This window comes from Heptranchias perlo, chromosome X, assembly GCF_035084215.1.
Source record: "Heptranchias perlo isolate sHepPer1 chromosome X, sHepPer1.hap1, whole genome shotgun sequence".
Lineage (NCBI taxonomy): Eukaryota > Metazoa > Chordata > Chondrichthyes > Hexanchiformes > Hexanchidae > Heptranchias > Heptranchias perlo.
This window is the reverse complement of record NC_090370.1, coordinates 21,843,167-21,866,811: the sequence shown is the minus strand read 5'-3', so window position 1 is coordinate 21,866,811 and position 23,645 is coordinate 21,843,167. Positions and strand designations below refer to the sequence as shown.

General features: G+C 43.6%; 1 pseudogene; it reads left to right on the top strand.

Annotated features, from left to right (window-relative positions):
* LOC137306863 (histone H2A-like) overlaps positions 1 to 23,231 on the top strand; it is a 223,927-nt pseudogene extending 200,696 nt beyond the window's left edge.
* Positions 23,232 to 23,645: the final 414 nt, after the last annotated feature.

The following is a 23,645-nucleotide window of genomic DNA, read 5'->3' as shown; positions in this document are numbered from 1 at the left end:
CACAGTAACAGAGACTGTCAGATGCAGAATGAATCCCACACTCACACACAGTATCAGAGACTGACAGATACAGTAAGAATCCCACACTCACACACAGTATCAGAGACTGACAGATAAAGAAAGAATCCCACACTCAAACACATTATCTGAGACTGACAGATACAGAATGAACCCCACACTCACACACTGTATCAGAGACTGACAGATACAGAATGAATCCCACACTCACACACTGTATCAGAGACTGACAGATGCAGAATGAATCCCTCACTCACACACAGTACCAGAGACTGACAGATACAGAATGAGTCCCACACTCACATACAGTATCAGAGACTGACAGATACAGAATAAATCCCACACTCACACACAGTACCAGAGACTGACAGATACAGAATGAATCCCACACTCACATACAGTATCAGAGACTGACAGATACAGAATGAATCCCACACTCACACACAGTATCAGAGACTGACAGATACAGTAAGAATCCCACACTCACACACAGTATCAGAGACTGACAGAAAAAGAAAGAATCCCACACTCACGCACAATACCAGAGACTGACAGATATAGAATGAATCCCACACTCACATGCAGTATCAGAGACTGACAGAGGCAGATTGAATCCCACACTCACACTCATTATCAGAGACTGACAGACACAGAATGAATCCCACACTCACATACAGTTACAGAGACTGACAGATACAGAATGAATCCCACACTCACACACAGTACCAGAGACTGACAGATACAGAATGAATCCCACACTCACAAACAGTACCAGAGACTGACAGATGCAGAATGAATCCCACCATCACATACAGTAGCAGAGACTGACAGATACAGAATGAATCCCACACTCACAAACAGTATCAGACACTGACAGATACAGAATTAACCCCACACTCACACACAGTACCAGAGACTGTCAGATACAGAATGAATCCCACACTCCCACAGAGTATCAGAGACTGACAGACACAGAATGAATCCCACACTCACATACAGTATCAGAGACTGACAGATACAGAATGAATCCCACACTCACATACAGTACCAGAGGCTGACAGATACAGAATGAATCCCACACTCACACACAGTATCAGAGACTGTCAGATGCAGAATGAATCCCACACTCACACACTGTACCTGAGACTGACAGATACAGAATGAATCCCTCACTCACATACATTGTCAGAGACTGACAGATACAGAATGAATCCCACACTCATACACAGAACCAGAGACTGACAGATGCAGAATGAATCCCACACTCAAACACATTATCTGAGACTGACAGATACAGAATGAATCCCACACCCACACACTGTATCAGAGACTGACAGATGCAGAATGAATCCCTCACTCACACACAGTACCAGAGACTGACAGATACAGAATGAATCCCACACTCACACACAGTATCAGAGACTGACAGATACAGAATGAATTGCACTCTCACACACAGTATCAGAGACTGACAGAAACAGAATGAATCCCACAGTCACACACAGTACCAGAGACTGACAGATACAGAATGAATCCCACACTCACATACAGTACCAGAGACTGACAGATACAGAAATAATCCCACACTCACACACTGTATCAGAGACTGACAGATGCAGAATGAATCCCACACTCACACACAGTACCAGAGACTGACAGATACAGAATGAATCCCACACTCACACACAGTAACAGAGACTGTCAGATGCAGAATGAATCCCACACTCACACACAGTATCAGAGACTGTCAGATGCAGAATGAATCCCACACTCACACACAGTATCAGAGACTGACAGATACAGTAAGAATCCCACACTCACACACAGTATCAGAGACTGACAGATAAAGAAAGAATCCCACACTCACGCACAATACCAGAGACTAACAGATACTGAATGAATCCCACACTCACACACAGTACCAGAGACTGACAGATATAGAATGAATCCCACACTCACATGCAGTATCAGAGACTGACAGATGCAGAATGAATCCCACACTCACACACATTATCAGAGACTGACAGATACAGATTGAATCCCACACTCACACACAGTATAAGAGACTGACAGACACAGAATGAATCCCACACTCACATACAGTTGCAGAGACTGACAGATACAGAATGAATCCCACACTCACACACAGTATCAGATACTGACAGATACAGAATGAATCCCACACTCACACACAGTACCAGAGACTGACAGATACAGAATGAATCCCACACTCACACACAGTACCAGAGACTGACAGATACAGAATGAAACCCACACTCACATACAGTACCAGAGACTGACAGATACAGAATGAATCCCACACTCACATACATTTTCAGAGACTGACAGATACAGAATGAATTGCACACTCATACACTGTATCAGAGACTGACAGATGCAGAATGAATCCCTCACTCACACACAGTACCAGAGACTGACAGATACAGAATGAGTCCCACACTCACATACAGTATCAGAGACTGACAGATACAGAATAAATCCCACACTCACACACAGTACCAGAGACTGACAGATCCAGAATGAATCCCACACTCACATACAGTATCAGAGACTGACAGATACAGAATGAATCCCACACTCACACACAGTATCAGAGACTGACAGATACAGTAAGAATCCCACACTCACACACAGTATCAGAGACTGACAGAAAAAGAAAGAATCCCACACTCACGCACAATACCAGAGACTAACAGATACTGAATGAATCCCACACTCACACACAGTACCAGAGACTGACAGATATATAATGAATCCCACACTCACATGCAGTATCAGAGACTGACAGATGCAGAATGAATCCCACACTCACACACATAATCAGAGACTGACAGATACAGATTGAATCCCACACTCACACACAGTATCAGAGACTGACAGACACAGAATGAATCCCACACTCACATACAGTGACAGAGACTGACAGATACAGAATGAATCCCACACTCACACACAGTACCAGAGACTGACAGATACAGAATGAATCCCACACTCACACACAGTACCAGAGACTGACAGATACAGAATGAATCCCACACTCACATACAGTACCAGAGACTGACAGATACAGAATGAATCCCACACTCACATACATTTTCAGAGACTGACAGATACAGAATGAATTGCACACTCACACAGAGTATCAGAGACTGACAGATGCAGAATGAATCCCACAATCACATACAGTAGCAGAGACTGACAGATACAGAATGAATCCCACACTCACAAACAGTATCAGACACTGACAGATACAGAATTAACCCCACACTCACACACAGTACCAGAGACTGTCAGATACAGAATGAATCCCACACTCCCACAGAGTATCAGAGACTGACAGACACAGAATGAATCCCACACTCACATACAGTATCAGAGACTGACAGATACAGAATGAATCCCACACTCACATACAGTACCAGAGGCTGACAGATGCAGAATGAATCCCACACTCACACACTGTACCTGAGACTGACAGATACAGAATGAATCCCTCACTCACATACATTGTCAGAGACTGACAGATGCAGAATGAATCCCACACTCAAACACATTATCTGAGACTGACAGATACAGAATGAATCCCACACTCACACACTGTATCAGAGACTGACAGATGCAGAATGAATCCCTCACTCACACACAGTACCAGCGACTGACAGATACAGAATTAATCCCACACTCACACACAGTACCAGAGACTGACAGATACAGAATGAATACCACACTCACACACAGCATCAGAGACTGACAGATGCAGAATGAATCCCACACTCACACACAGTACCAGAGACTGACAGATCCAGAATTAATCTCACACTCACATACAGTATCAGATACTGACAGATACAGAATGAATACCACACTCACACACAGTACCAGAGACTGACAGATACAGAATGAATTGCACACTCACGCACAGGATCAGAGACTGACAGGTACAGAATGAATCCCACACTCACCTGCAGTATCAGAGATTGACACATACAGAATGAATCCCACATTCACACACAGTACCAGAGACTGACAGATACAGAATGAATCGCACACTCACACACAGTATCTGAGATTGACAGATACAGAATGAGTCCCACACTCACATACAGTATCTGAGATTGACAGATACAGAATGAGTCCCACACTCACATACAGTATCAGAGACTGACAGATACAGAATGAATCCCACACTCACACACAGTACCAGAGACTGACAGATACAGAATGAATCCCACACTCACATACAGTATCAGAGACTGACAGATTCAGAATGAATCCCACACTCACACACAGTATCAGAGACTGACAGATACAGTAAGAATCCCACACTCACACACAGTATCAGAGACTGACAGATAAAGAAAGAATCCCACACTCACGCACCAGAGACTAACAGATACTGAATGAATCCCACACTCACACACAGAACCAGAGACTGACAGATGCAGAATGAATCCCACACTCAAACACATTATCTGAGACTGACAGATACAGAATGAATCCCACTCTCACATGCAGTATCAGAGACTGACAGATACAGAATGAATCCCACACTCAAACACATTATCAGAGACTGACAGATACAGAAGGAATCCCACACTCACACACAGTATCAGAGACTGACAGATACAGAATGAATCCCACACTAACACACAGTACCAGAGACTGACAGATACAGAATGAATCCCACACTCACATACAGTACCAGAGACTGACAGATACAGAATGAATCCCACACTCACACACAGTATCAGAGACTGACAGATACAGAATGAATTGCACGCTCACACACAGTATCAGAGACTGACAGAAACAGAATGAATCCCACAGTCACACACAGTACCAGAGACTGACAGATACAGAATGAATCCCACACGCACATACAGTACCAGAGACTGACAGATCCAGAATGAATCCCACACTCACACACAGTACCAGAGACTGACAGATACAGAATGAATCCCACACTCACACACAGTGACAGAGACTGTCAGATGCAGAATGAATCCCACAGCCAACAGAGTATCAGAGACTGACAGACACAGAATGAATCCCACACTCACACACAGTACCAGAGACTGACAGATCCAGAATTAATCTCACACTCACATACAGTACCAGAGACTGACAGATACAGAATAAATCCCACACTCACACACAGTACCAGAGACTGACAGATACAGAATGAATACCACACTCACACACAGCATCAGAGACTGACAGATGCAGAATGAATCCCACACTCACACACAGTACCAGAGACTGACAGATCCAGAATTAATCTCACACTCACATACAGTATCAGATACTGACAGATACAGAATGAATACCACACTCACACACAGTACCAGAGACTGACAGATCCAGAATGAATACCACACTCACGCACAGTACCAGAGACTGACAGATCTTGAATGAATCCCAAACTCTCACACTGTGCCAGAGACTGACAGACACAGAATGAATTGCACACTCACGCACAGGATCAGAGACTGACAGGTACAGAATGAATCACACACTCACCTGCAATATCAGAGATTGACACATACAGAATGAATCCCACATTCACACACAGTACCAGAGACTGACAGATACAGAATGAATCGCACACTCACATACAGTATCTGAGATTGACAGATACGGAATGAGTCCCACACTCACAATCAGTATCTGAGATTGACAGATACAGAATGAGTCCCACACTCACATACAGTATCAGAGACTGACAGATACAGAATGAATCCCACACTCACATACAGTATCAGAGACTGACAGATACAGAATGAATCCCACACTCACACACAGTATCAGAGACTGACAGATACAGTAAGAATCCCACACTCACACACAGTATCAGAGACTGACAGATACTGAATGAATCCCACACTCACACACAGTACCAGAGACTGACAGACACAGAATGAATCCCACACTCACATACAGTTACAGAGACTGACAGATACAGAATGAATCCCACACTCACACACAGTATCAGATACTGACAGATACAGGATGAATCCCACACTCACACACAGTACCAGAGACTGACAGATACAGAATGAATCCCACACTCACACACAGTACCAGAGACTGACAGATACAGAATGAATCCCACACTCACATGCAGTACCAGAGACTGACAGATACAGAATGAATCCCACACTCACACACAGTATCAGAGACTGACAGATAAAGAAAGAATCCCACACTCACGCACAATACCAGAGACTAACAGATACTGAATGAATCCCACACTCACACACAGTACCAGAGACTGACAGATATAGAATGAATCCCACACTCACATGCAGTATCAGAGACTGACAGATGCAGAATGAATCCCACACTCACACACAGTATCAGAGACTGACAGACACAGAATGAATCCCACACTCACATACAGTTACAGAGACTGACAGATACAGAATGAATCCCACACTCACACACAGTATCAGATACTGACAGATACAGAATGAATCCCACACTCACACACAGTACCAGAGACTGACAGATACAGAATGAATCCCACACTCACACACAGTACCAGAGACTGACAGATACAGAATGAATCCCACACTCACATACAGTACCAGAGACTGACAGATACAGAATGAATCCCACACTCACATACATTTTCAGAGACTGACAGATACAGAATGAACCCCACACTCACACACAGTACCAGAGACTGTCAGATACAGAATGAATCCCACACTCCCACAGAGTATCAGAGACTGACAGACACAGAATGAATCCCACACTCACATACAGTATCAGAGACTGACAGATACAGAATGAATCCCACACTCACATACAGTACCAGAGGCTGACAGATGCAGAATGAATCCCACACTCACACACAGTATCAGAGACTGTCAGATGCAGAATGAATCCCACACTCACACACTGTACCTGAGACTGACAGGTACAGAATGAATCCCTCACTCACATACATTGTCAGAGACTGACAGATACAGAATGAATCCCACACTCATACACAGAACCAGAGACTGACAGATGCAGAATGAATCCCTCACTCACACACAGTACCAGAGACTGACAGATACAGAATGAATCCCACACTCACACACAGTATCAGAGACTGACAGATACAGAATGAATTGCACTCTCACACACAGTATCAGAGACTGACAGAAACAGAATGAATCCCACACTCACACACTGTATCAGAGACTGACAGATGCAGAATGAATCCCACACTCACACACTGTACCTGAGACTGACAGATGCAGAATGAATCCCACACTCACATACAGTACCAGAGACTGACAGATACAAAATGAATCCCACACTCACATACAGTACCAGAGACTGACAGATACAGAATGAATCCCACACTCACATACAGTACCAGAGACTGACAGATACAGAAATAATCCCACACTCACACACTGTATCATAGACTGACAGATGCAGAATGAATCCCACACTCACACACAGTACCAGAGACTGACAGATACAGAATGAATCCCACACTCACACACAGTAACAGAGACTGTCAGATGCAGAATGAATCCCACACTCACACACTGTACCTGAGACTGACAGATGCAGAATGAATCCCACACTCACATACATTGTCAGAGACTGACAGATACAGAATGAATCCCACACTCACACACAGTATCAGAGACTGTCAGATACAGAATGAATCCCACACTCCCACAGAGTATCAGAGACTGACAGATACAGAATGAATCCCACACTCACAAACAGTATCAGAGACTGACAGATACAGAATGAATCCCACACTCACATACAGTACCAGAGTCTGACAGATACAGAATGAATCCCACACTCACACACAGTATCAGAGACTGTCAGATGCAGAATGAATCCCACACTCACACACTGTACCTGAGACTGACAGATACAGAATGAATCCCTCACTCACATACATTGTCAGAGACTGACAGATACAGAATGAATCCCACACTCACACACAGAACCAGAGACTGACAGATGCAGAATGAATCCCACACTCAAACACATTATCTGAGACTGACAGATACAGAATGAATCCCACTCTCACATGCAGCATCAGAGACTGACAGATACAGAATGAATCCCACACTCACATACAGTACCAGAGGCTGACAGATACAGAATGAATCCCACACTCACACACAGTATCAGAGACTGTCAGATGCAGAATGAATCCCACACTCACACACTGTACCTGAGACTGACAGATACAGAATGAATCCCTCACTCACATACATTGTCAGAGACTGACAGATACAGAATGAATCCCACACTCATACACAGAACCAGAGACTGACAGATGCAGAATGAATCCCACACTCAAACACATTATCTGAGACTGACAGATACAGAATGAATCCCACACTCACACACTGTATCAGAGACTGACAGATGCAGAAGGAATCCCTCACTCACACACAGTACCAGAGACTGACAGATACAGAATGAATCCCACACTCACACACAGTATCAGAGACTGACAGATACAGAATGAATTGCACTCTCACACACAGTATCAGAGACTGACAGAAACAGAATGAATCCCACAGTCACACACAGTACCAGAGACTGACAGATACAGAATGAATCCCACACTCACATACAGTACCAGAGACTGACAGATACAGAAATAATCCCACACTCACACACAGTACCAGAGACTGACAGATACAGAATGAATCCCACACTCACACACAGTAACAGAGACTGTCAGATGCAGAATGAATCCCACACTCACACACAGTATCAGAGACTGACAGATACAGTAAGAATCCCACACTCACACACAGTATCAGAGACTGACAGATAAAGAAAGAATCCCACACTCACGCACAATACCAGAGACTAACAGATACTGAATGAATCCCACACTCACACACAGTACCAGAGACTGACAGATATAGAATGAATCCCACACTCACATGCAGTATCAGAGACTGACAGATGCAGAATGAATCCCACACTCACACACATTATCAGAGACTGACAGATACAGATTGAATCCCACACTCACACACAGTATCAGAGACTGACAGACACAGAATGAATCCCACACTCACATACAGTTACAGAGACTGACAGATCCAGAATGAATCCCACACTCACACACAGTATCAGATACTGACAGATACAGAATGAATCCCACACTCACACACAGTACCAGAGACTGACAGATACAGAATGAATCCCACACTCACACACAGTACCAGAGACTGACAGATACAGAATGAATCCCACACTCACATACAGTACCAGAGACTGACAGATACAGAATGAATCCCACACTCACATACATTTTCAGAGACTGACAGATACAGAATGAACCCCACACTCACACACAGTACCAGAGACTGTCAGATACAGAATGAATCCCACACTCCCACAGAGTATCAGAGACTGACAGACACAGAATGAATCCCACACTCACATACAGTATCAGAGACTGACAGATACAGAATGAATCCCACACTCACATACAGTACCAGAGGCTGACAGATGCAGAATGAATCCCACACTCACACACAGTATCAGAGACTGTCAGATGCAGAATGAATCCCACACTCACACACTGTACCTGAGACTGACAGATGCAGAATGAATCCCTCACTCACACACAGTACCAGAGACTGACAGATACAGAATGAATCCCACACTCACACACAGTATCAGAGACTGACAGATACAGAATGAATTGCACTCTCACACACAGTATCAGAGACTGACAGAAACAGAATGAATCCCACAGTCACACACAGTACCAGAGACTGACAGATACAGAATGAATCCCACACTCACAAACAGTACCAGAAACTGACAGATACAGAAATAATCCCACACTCACACACTGTATCAGAGACTGACAGATGCAGAATGAATCCCACACTCACACACTGTACCTGAGACTGACAGATGCAGAATGAATCCCACACTCACATACAGTACCAGAGACTGACAGATACAAAATGAATCCCACACTCACATACAGTACCAGAGACTGACAGATACAGAATGAATCCCACACTCACATACAGTACCAGAGACTGACAGATACAGAAATAATCCCACACTCACACACTGTATCAGAGACTGACAGATGCAGAATGAATCCCACACTCACACACAGTACCAGAGACTGACAGATACAGAATGAATCCCACACTCACACACAGTAACAGAGACTGTCAGATGCAGAATGAATCCCACACTCACACACTGTACCTGAGACTGACAGATGCAGAATGAATCCCACACTCACATACATTGTCAGAGACTGACAGATACAGAATGAATCCCACACTCACACACAGTATCAGAGACTGTCAGATACAGAATGAATCCCACACTCCCACAGAGTATCAGAGACTGACAGATACAGAATGAATCCCACACTCACAAACAGTATCAGAGACTGACAGATACAGAATGAATCCCACACTCACATACAGTACCAGAGTCTGACAGATACAGAATGAATCCCACACTCACACACAGTATCAGAGACTGTCAGATGCAGAATGAATCCCACACTCACACACTGTACCTGAGACTGACAGATACAGAATGAATCCCTCACTCACATACATTGTCAGAGACTGACAGATACAGAATGAATCCCACACTCACACACAGAACCAGAGACTGACAGATGCAGAATGAATCCCACACTCAAACACATTATCTGAGACTGACAGATACAGAATGAATCCCACTCTCACATGCAGCATCAGAGACTGACAGATACAGAATGAATCCCAAACTCACACACATTATCAGAGACTGACAGATACAGAAGGAATCCCACACTCACACACAGTATCAGAGACTGACAGATACAGAATGAATCCCACACTAACACACAGTACCAGAGACTGACAGATACAGAATGAATCCCACACTCACATACAGTAGCAGAGACTGACAGACACAGAATGAATCCCACACTCACACACTGTATCACAGACTGACAGATGCAGAATGAATCCCACACTCACATACAGTACCAGAGACTGACAGATACAGAATGAATCCCACACTCACACACAGTACCAGAGACTGACAGATACAGAAGGAATCCCAAACTCACACACAGGATCAGAGACTGACAGATACAGATTGAATCCCACACTCACACACAGAATCAGAGACTGACAGATACAGAATGAATCCCACACACACACAGTACCAGAGACTGACAGACGCAGAATGAATCCCGCACTCACATGCAGTATCTGAGATTGACAGATACAGAATGAATCCCACACTCACGTACAATATCAGAGACTGACAGATACAGAATGAATCCCACACTCACGTACAATATCAGAGACTGACAGATACAGAATGAATCCCTCACTCACACACAGTACCAGAGACTGACAGATGCAGAATGAATCCCACACTCACATACAGTATCTGAGACTGACAGATGCAGAATGAATCCCACACTCACACACAGTATCAGAGACTGACAGATACAGAATGAATCCCACACTCACACACAGTATCTGAGACTGACAGATGCAGAATGAATCCCACACTCACACACAGTATCAGAGACTGACAGATACAGAATGAATCCCACACTCACACACAGTACCAGAGACTGACAGATACAGAATGAATCCCACACTCACACACAGTATCAGAGACTGACAGATGCAGAATGAATCCCACACTCACACACAGTACCAGAGACTGACAGATACAGAATGAATCCCACACTCACATACATCATCAGAGACTGACAGATACAGGATGAATCCCACACTCACATACAGTATCAGAGACTGACAGATACAGAATTAATCCCACACTCACACACAGGACCAGAGACTGACAGACACAGATGGAATCCCACACTCACATACATTATCAGAGACTGACAGATACAGAATGAATCCCACACTCACACACAGTAGCAGAGACTGACAGATACAGAATGAATCCCACACTCACACATAGTATCAGAGACTGACAGATACAGAATGAATCCCACACTCACACACAGTACCAGAGACTGACAGATGCAGAATGAATCCCAGACTCACACACAGTATCAGAGACTGACAGATACAGAATGAATCCCAAACTCACACACAATACCAGAGACTGACAGATACAGAATGAATCCCACACTCACACACAATACCAGAGACTGACAGATACAGAATGAATCCCACACTCACATACAGAATCAGAGACTGACAGATACAGAATGAATCCCACACTCACACACAGTATCAGAGACTGACAGACACAGAATGAATCCCACACTCACACACAGTACCGGAGACTGACAGATACAGAATGAATCCCACACTCACAGACAGTACCAGAGACTGACAGACACAGAATGAATCCCACACTCACATACATTATCAGAAACTGACAGATACATAATGAATCCCACACTCACACACAGTATCAGAGACTGACAGATGCAGAATGAATCCCACACTCACATACATTATCAGAAACTGACAGATACAGAATGAATCCCACACACACACAGTACCAGAGACTGACAGACGCAGAATGAACCCCACACTCACATCCAGTATCTGAGATTGACAGATGCAGAATGAATCCCACACTCACGTACAATATCAGAGACTGACAGACACAGAATGAATTGCACACTCACACACAGTATCAGAGATTGACACATACAGAATGAATCCCACATGCACACAGTATCAGAGACTGACAGATGCAGAATGAATCCCAAACTTTCACACTGCGCCAGAGACTGACAGATGCAGAATGAATTGCACACTCACACACAGTATCAGAGATTGACACAAAAAAATGAATCCCACATGCACACAGTACCAGAGACTGACAGATACAGAATGAATCCCACACTCACACACAGTATCAGAGATTGACACAAAAAAATGAATCCCACATGCACACAGTATCAGAGACTGACAGATACAGAATGAATCCCACACTCACACACAGTATCAGAGATTGACACAAAAAAATGAATCCCACATGCACACAGTACCAGAGACTGACAGATACAGAATGAATCCCACACTCACACACAGTATCAGAGACTGACAGATACAGAATGAATCCCACACTCACATACAGTACCAGAGACTGACAGATACAGAATGAATCCCACACTCACACACAGTACCAGAGACTGACAGATACAGAAGGAATCCCAAACTCACACACAGTATCTGAGATTGACAGATACAGAATGAATCCCACACTCACGTACAATATCAGAGACTGACAGATACATAATGAATCCCACACTCACACACAGTACCAGAGACTGACAGATGCAGAATGAATCCCACTCTCACATGCAGTATCAGAGACTGACAGATACAGAATGAATCCCAAACTCACACACTGTATCAGAGACTGACAGATGCAGAATGAATCCCACACTCACAGACAGTAACAGAGACTGACAGATACAGAATGAATCCCACACTCACACACAGCACCAGAGACTGACAGATACAGAATGAATCCCACACTCACACACAGTGTCAGAGACTGACAGATACAGAATGAATCCCACACTCACACAGTGTCAGAGACTGACAGATACAGAATGAATCCCACACTCACATACCGTATCAGAGACTGACAGATACAGAATGAATCCCACACTCACATGCAGTATCAGAGACTGACAGATGCAGAATAAATCCCACACTCACACAAAGTACTAGAGACTGACAGATACAGAATGAATCCCACACTCACACACATGATCAGAGACTGACAGATACAGATTGAATCCCACACTCACACACAGTATCAGAGACTGACAGATACAGAATGAATCCCACACTCACATACAGTTGCAGAGACTGACAGATACAGAATGAATCCCACGCTCACATACAGTACCAGAGGCTGACAGATACAGAATGAATCCCACACTCACACACAGTATCAGAGACTGTCAGATGCAGAATGAATCCCACACTCACACACTGTCCCTGATACTGACAGATACAGAATGAATCCCTCACTCACATACATTGTCAGAGACTGACAGATACAGAATGAATCCCACACTCACACACTGGACCTGAGACTGACAGATGCAGAATGAATCCCACACTCACATACATTGTCAGATACTGACAGATACAGAATGAATCCCACACTCACACACAGTAACAGAGACTGACAGATATTGAATGAATCCCACACTCACATACAGTTTCAGAGACTTACAGATACAGAATGAATCCCACACTCACACACAGTACCAGAGACTGACAGATATTGAATGAATCCCACACTCACGTCCAGTACCAGAGACTGGTAGATACAGAATGAATCCCACACTCACACACAGTATCAGAGACTGACAGATACAGAAAGAATCCCACACTCACACACAGTGCCAGAGACTGAAAGATGCAGAAAGAACCCCACACTCACACACAGTACCAGAGACTGTCAGATACAGAATGAATCCCACACTCCCTCAGAGTATCAGAGACTGACAGAAACAGAATGAATCCCACAATCACATTCAGTTGCAGAGACTGACAGATGCAGAATGAATCCCACACTCACATACAGGACCAGAGGCTGACAGATGCAGAATGAATCCCACTCTGACATGCAGTATCAGAGACTGACAGATACAGAATGAATCCCAAACTCACACACAGTATCAGAGACTGACAGATACAGAATGAATCCCACACTAACACACAGTACCAGAGACTGACAGATACATAATGAATCCCACACTCACATACGGTACCAGAGACTGACAGATACAGAATGAATCCCACACTCACACACTGTATCAGAGACTGACAGATGCAGAATGAATCCCACACTCACAGACAGTAACAGAGACTGACAGATACAGAATGAATCCCACACTCACACACAGTATCAGAGACTGACAGATACAGAATGAATTGCACGCTCACACACAGTATCAGAGACTGACAGAAACAGAATGAATCCCACAGACACGCACAGTACCAGAGACTGACAGATACAGAATGAATCCCACACTCACATACAGTAGCAGAGACTGACAGATACAGAATGAATCCCACACTCACACGCAGTATCAGAGACTGTCAGATGCAGAATGAATCCCACACTCACACACTGTACCTGAGACTGACAGATACAGAATGAATCCCAAACTCACACACAGTACCAGAGACTGACAGATGCAGAATGAATCCCACACTCACACACAGTATCAGAGACTGACAGGTACAGAATGAATCCCACACTCACACACAGTATCAGAGACTGACAGATACAGAATGAATCCCACACTCACACACAGTACCAGAGACTGACAGATATTGAATGAATCCCACACTCACATACAGTATCAGAGACTGACAGATGCAGAATGAATCCCAAACTCACACACAGTTCCAGAGACTGACAGATACAGGTTGAATCCCACACTCAAACACATTATCAGAGACTGACAGATACAGAATGAATCCCACAATCACATACAGTACCAGAGACTGACAGATGCAGAATGAATGCCACACTCACACACTGTATCAGAGACTGACAGATGCAGAATGAATCCCACACTCACACACAGTACCAGAGACTGACAGATACATAATGAATCCCACACTCACACACAGTACCAGAGACTGACAGATACAGAATGAATCCCACACTCACATGCAGTACCAGAGACTGACAGATACAGAATGAATCCCACACTCACATACGTTTTCAGAGACTGACAGATACAGAATGAATTGCACACTCACACACATTGCCAGAGACTGAAAGATACAGAAAGAACCCCACACTCACACACAGTACCAGAGACTGACAGATACAGAATGAATCCCACACTCACATACATTTTCAGAGACTGACAGATACAGAATGAATCCCACACTCACATACATTTTCAGAGACTGACAGATACAGAATGAATCCCACACTCACACACAGTACCAGAGACTGACAAATGCAGAATGAATCCCACACTCACATACAGTGCCAGAGACTGAAAGATACAGAAAGAACCCCACACTCACACACAGTACCAGAGACTGTCAGACACAGAATGAATCCCACACTCACACACAGTATCAGAGACTGACAGATGGAGAATGAATCCCACACTCACACACAGTATCAGAGACTGACAGATACAGAATGAATCCCACACTCACACACAGTATCAGAGACAGACAGATACAGAAAGAATCCCACACTCACAGACAGTGCCAGAGACTGAAAGATACAGAAAGAACCCCACACACTCACACACAGCACCAAAGACTGACAGATACAGAATGAATCCCACACTCACATACAGTATCAGAGACTGACAGATACAGAATGAATCCCACACTCACACACAGTACCAGAGAATGACAGATACAGAATGAATCCCACACTCACATACAGTATCAGAGACTGACAGATGCAGAATGAATCCCACACTCACACCAAGTACTAGAGACTGACAGATACAGAATGAATCCCACACTCACACAAATTATCAGAGACTGACAGATACAGATTGAATCGCACACTCACACACAGTATCAGAGACTGACAGATACAGAATGAATCCCACACTCACATTCAGTTGCAGAGACTGACAGATGCAGAAAGAATCCCACACTCACATCCTGTACCTGAGACAGACAGATACAGAATAAATCCCTCACTCACATACATTGTCAGAGGCTGACAGATACAGAATGAATCCCACACTCACATACATTATCAGAGACTGACAGATACAGAATGAATCCCACACTCACACACAGTACCAGAGAGTGACAGATACAGAATGAATCCCACACTCACACACTGTATCAGAGACTGACAGATGCAGAATGAATCCCACACTCACACACAGTACCAGAGACTGACAGATACAGAATGAATCCCACACTCACACACAGTTTCAGAGACTGACAGATACAGAATGAATTTCAAGCTCACACACAGTATCAGAGACTGACAGAAACAGAATGAATCCCACACTCACACACAGTACCAGAGACTGACAGATACAGAATGAATCCCACACTCACATACAGTACCAGAGACTGACATTTCCAGAATGAATCCCACACTCACATACATTTTCAGAGACTGACAGATGCAGAATGAATCCCACACTCACATACATTTTCAGAGACTGACAGATACAGAATGAATCCCACACTCACATGCAGTATCAGAGACTGACAGATGCAGAATAAATCCCACACTCACACAAAGTACTGGAGACTGACAGATATAGAATGAATCCCACACTCACACACAGTATCAGAGACTGACAGATACAGAATGAATCCCACACTCACATACAGTTGCAGAGACTGACAGATACAGAATGAATCCCACACTCACATACATTGTCAGAGACTGACAGATGCAGAATGAATCCCACACTCACACACAGTATCAGAGACTGACAGATACAGAATGAATCCCACACTCACATACAGTACCAGAGACTGACAGATACAGAATGAATCCCAAACTCACATACATTGTCAGAGACTGACAGATACAGAATGAATCCCACACTCACACACAGTACCAGAGACTGATAGATACAGAATGAATCCCACACTCACACACAGTATCAGAGACTGACAGATACAGAAAGAATCCCACACTCACACACAGTGCCAGAGACTGAAAGATGCAGAAAGAACCCCACACTCACACACAGTACCAGAGACTGTCAGATACAGAATGAATCCCACACTCCCACAGAGTATCAGAGACTGACAGATACAGAATGAATCCCACACTCACATACAGTATCAGAGACTGACAGATACAGAATGAATCCCACACTCACACACAGTACCAGAGACTGACAGATGCAGAATGAATCCCACACTCACACTAAGTACTGGAGACTGACAGATACAGAATGAATCCCACACTCACACACATTATCAGAGACTGACAGATACAGAATGAATCCCACACTCACATTCAGTTGCAGAGACTGACAGATGCAGAATGAATCCCACACTCACATACAGGACCAGACGATGACAGATGTAGAATGAATCCCACACTCACACACAGTGTCAGAGACTGACAGATACAGAATGAATCCCAAACTTACATCCTGTACCAGAGACTGACAGATGCAGAATGAATCCCTCACTCACATACATTGTCAGAGACTGACAGATGCAGAATGAATCCCAAACTCACATACATTATCAGAGACTGACAGATGCAGAATGAATCCCACACTCACACACAGTCCCAGAGACTGACAGATACAGAATGAATCCCACACTCACACACAGTACCAGAGAGTGACAGATACAGAATGAATCCCACACTCACACACTGTATCAGAGACTGACAGATGCAGAATGAATCCCACACTCACACACAGTACCAGAGACTGACAGATGCAGAATGAATCCCACACTCACATACAGTACCAGAGACTGACAGATACAGAATGAATCCCACACTCACATACATTTTCAGAGACTGACAGATACAGAATGAATTGCACACACACACAGAGTATCAGAGACTGACAGATGCAGAATGAATCCCACACTCACATACAGTATCAGAGACTGACAGATACAGAATGAATCCCACACTCACATACATTATCAGAGACTGACAGATGCAGAATGAATCCCACACTCACACACAGCACCAGAGACTGACAGATACAGAATGAATCCCACACTCACACACAGTTACAGAGACTGACAGATACAGAATTAATCCCACACTCACAGACTGTGCTGGAGACTGACAGACAGAGAATTAATCTCACACTCACATACAATCTGACACCTACTGGCCATAAGTGAGAACTGTAACAGAGTGGAATAAATTCACATCATCTGTCGTTGTTGCAGATTCAGGACAATGTGCAATGTGAGGAAATAGTTTCTCTCTGTAACTTCTACTCTCATATTTTTTCATATTTTGTCAGTGAAAAATGAGACAATTGATTCATAATAAAGTTTTTGTTTTGCTCATTCGAAAGTTGCCCCATTATATTTCACTCTACATTGCGCAATATTTCTGTCTGATTTCTCAGGACACGATTTATATTAATTCAAATAAACCAAACTGAAACACAAATAAAAACTGAGCGCAAAGTTTCAACGGCGACCGTCAAAAGTGAAAGGGATAAAATATAGAAAAAATTTAAACCGAAAATGTTGGAAAGACTCAGCAGGTCCGGCAGCATCTGTGGAGAAGAGAAGCTCGGGTTAACGGTTCAGGACAATGACCCTTCTCTCGATCAGAAAGGTTAATCAGACATAATTTAAAAAAGGAACGGGAATCAGCAGAGGGAAAAACTTCAGAAAAACAATTAATTTCACTGAATCCGAGCAATTGTGTCCCGTCTCCACCGTACAGATCAGGACAAATAATAATACAAAGAACAGAGTTAAATTCAACACTATGGTGGAAATAAATGAATTTTAATAGTATTTTTTATATAAATTAGACACGTTTGTGTTTTGGAAACACTGTCCCTCTGAACATCATCAAATTCGGTTCCAGTCTTGGTGTTTCTGAATTCAGCGTGCTGGGATTCAAACCTGTTGGAATTAACTGCTTGGAAGGCAGCTATACTCACCATTATAGCGCCTTATTTCACCAGGAGGGAGAAGTGGAGTGTTTCTGTGGAGTTTCGGACTGAATTGCTCCCTTTGGGTTTCTGGCACTTTAATCATAGACAATAAATAGTTCCCAAACATCAGTCCCTGAACAGACACAACAAGCTGGTGGAATTTCTCATTCATAGATATTAAATAAGAGGATGGCAAAAGCGAATAGGAAGAGGTTCGGAAGAAGTCACCAAAACAATTAGGGAAGCAAACAGGAACCAGGAAATCAAATTATCAGGGAATATAAAAATAAATAGTAAATTATTCCACAGATACAAAAATAACAAAAGGAAAATCAGAATTGCTTGAGTGATGCACAAGATAAACTCACAGATAACGTCAGCGAAATGACAGCAATATTGAATTATTACTTTGCCTCAGTATTTACCCGAGAGATTAACAGGGTGAATATGATATTAGAGGAAGAGATCAATAAAGATATAAAGACATTTTAGTTCGAAAGGGCGGATAAACTCCCGGTCCAGATGGATTGCACCCGCACATATTAAATGAAGCAAAGGAAGAGATAGCAGAGGCAATGTTACATGTACAGGAAAAATCATCACAAGAAGGAATAGTGACAGAGGACTGGATGACAGCTAATGTAATTCTTATATTTTAATACAGGAGATAGAACAAGTCCAGGGAACTATAGACCAGTTAACTAAAGGTCGGTGGTAGGATTGATCATGGAATCTTTTACTCAATGATGCAATAGAAAAACATCTAGAAACCGAAAATATAATAATGAATAGTCAGCACGGATTTCAGAAAGAGAAGGCTTAACAGTTTGGCCAAAGGTTTGACAGTTTAAATTACAGTTCAACATAACTTATTTGCTTTTCAATTCTATTCCTCTAGAATTAAACCACAGTGCTGTGTTTGCTTTTTTATGTCCATATCATCCTGTGCTGCTACTTTTAATGATTTGTCAATCTGTACCCCGAAATCCCTTTGCTCTTTTACCCCATTTAGACTCTTATTTTCCAAGCAGTATGTGGCCTCCTTATTCCCCCAAGCAAAATGCACCAGCTCACACCTTTCAATATGGAAATTCAATGGCCATTTACACCGCCATTCAGCAAGCTGATTAAAGTCGTCTTGTATTTTGTTGCAATCTTCCTCGGTATCGACAATACCCCCTAAATTAATTGTAAGAATTTAACACACCATTACAACGAAGGTTTCGTCTAACAAAATGTACTTGCAGCTCGTCTCCATTCCCAGTTTTTCTAAATCCCACTCGTGCAATATAATGTGAAGAATTAGTTTCTGTTCTGTCCCTCTCTCATCTTCAAACTTCACTGTCCCGGGGTTTGGGGACATCTACTGGCCGGAAGCAGAACTGCAACAGTTCGGAACAAATTGCTGAAACCGGACAATGTGCAGTGTGAGCGTGTTTGTGATTGGTGGCTGTTGTAAACAATTTTACAACACCAAGTTATAGTCCAGCAATTTTATTTTAAATTCACAAGCTTTCGGAGATTTTCTCCTTCCTCAGGCAAATGTTTCAAGATCTCCTTGAAGCCTACGCATTTATACATATTGAACAATAATAAATGGTGTTTACAGACTGCCTCTGCAACTGCCCGTTGCCAAGGCAATCACCGTGTTCAGACAGAGAGGTGTTACCTGCAGAACCTCCGAATACACATTCAATAAAAAAACAAACAGGGAAAAAAAAACAGAGAAAAAAAAACACAGAGAGAGGCAGAAACATCCGGAAGGCAGAGAGAGCCAGCAAATGACCCATTATATTAAAAACAGATAACATTTGTTCGCTGGTGGGGTAACGTGTAGCGTGACATGAACCCAAGATCCCGGTTGAGGCCGTCCTCATGGGTGCGGAACTTGGCTATCAATTTCTGCTCGACGATTTTGCGTTGTCGTGTGTCTCGAAGGCCGCCTTGGAGTAGGCGCCAAGGCGGCCTTCGAGACACACGACAACGCAAAATCGTCGAGCAGAAATTGATAGCCAAGTTCCGCACCCATGAGGACGGCCTCAACCGGGATCTTGGGTTCATGTCACGCTACACGTTACCCCACCAGCGAACAAATGTTATCTGTTTTTAATATAATGGGTCATTTGCTGGCTCTCTCTGCCTTCCGGATGTTTCTGCCTCTCTCTGTGTTTTTTTTTCTCTGTTTTTTTTTCCCTGTTTGTTTTTTTATTGAATGTGTATTCGGAGGTTCTGCAGGTAACACCTCTCTGTCTGAACACGGTGATTGCCTTGGCAACGGGCAGTTGCAGAGGCAGTCTGTAAACACCATTTATTATTGTTCAATATGTATAAATGCGTAGGCTTCAAGGAGATCTTGAAACATTTGCCTGAGGAAGGAGAAAATCTCCGAAAGCTTGTGAATTTAAAATAAAATTGCTGGACTATAACTTGGTGTTGTAAAATTGTTTACAATTGTCAACCCCAGTCCATCACCGGCATCTCCACATCGTGATTGGTGGCGGATACTAAATCTGATTGGTTTCTTCAGATATCCAATCAGAGAGTGAAAAGAAAAGGTGACGTTGCATCACTCCCAATGACCCAATCACAATCATTGCCTTCACCCATCCCTCATTACCATAGGGCTGTGGGGCTGCCGATTTAATCCGAGCTCGGAGCGGATTTGGGTCATTTCTGGGTCTGAAATTGAGTTTGAAAATGCCTGAGGACAAGAAAGCAGCTCCCAAGAAGGGCGCCAAAAAAACCTTGAATAAAGCACCGGGCAAGGGCGGCAAGAAGCGGAGAAAGTCGAGGAAGGAGAGTTACTCCATCTACATCTACAAAGTGATGAGGCAGGTTCACCCCGACACCGGCATCTCCTCCAACGGGTCAGTTGCTGTCTTTTCTATGTTTCTACCTCTCCATCTCTGTTTTTTTTTGTTTGTTGTTTTTTTTGGTGATTTGTATATTCTGAGACCTGGCAGGTAACACCTGTCTGTCTGCACACTGATTGCCTTGGCAACGGGCAGTTGAAAAAACTGTCTGTAATCACCAAGCATTGTTCTGTGAATTATAAATGCGATTTCATTTCGAGGATTTCATTTTCACATCGTTCACCTGACGAAGGAGGAAGCCTCCGAAAGCTTGTGAATTTAAAATAAAATTGCTGGACTGTAACTTGGTGTTGTAAAATTGTTTACAATTGTCAACCCCAGTCCATCACCGGCATCTCCACATCATTCATTCTTTGTGAAAGTGTTTGTGAGATTGTGAAAATGTCTGGAAGAGGAAAAACTGGAGGTAAAGCTCGGGCCAAGGCCAAGTCTCGCTCATCCCGGGCCGGACTCCAGTTCCCTGTGGGCCGTGTTCACAGGCACCTGTGGGTGCCGGAGCCCCGGTCTATCTGGCTGCTGTGCTCGAGTATCTGACGGCTGAAATCCTCGAGCTGGCCGGCAACGCGGCCCGGGACAACAAGAAGACCCGCATCATCCCCAGACACCTGCAACTCGCCATCCGCAACGACGAGGAGCTCAACAAGCTCCTGGGACGGGTGACCATCGCTCAGGGCGGGGTGCTGCCTAATATCCAGGCCGTGCTGCTGCCGAAGAAAACCAGCAATGTGAGCACCAAGAGCAAGTAAAGCGGCCAAGATTTAATCTGATAACCCAAAGGCTCTTTTCAGAGCCACCCACTGTATCTATGAAAGGGCTGGTTACTTTCTGAAGAGAGTCAGGAATCAATTTAATAAGGACTTGATTCCGATTCGAGAACTAACAATAACTTTTTCATCACAAATGATCCAGATCGGTCTGTTGAAGTACTCGCTTCCGGACAGCAGATGTCGCCAACCTCCAATAGATTGATATTTGCAGTTTGTGTGGTGAATGAGACAAAATATCAAAATTGTCATTAAACTGGGCGGGTGGGATACAGAAATACCAGGGACGTTTGATCATCGGCGTCAAGAGGCATTCTGTTGTGTTCCACCCAATATTATTTACAGTCTCATCCTCCGACTACA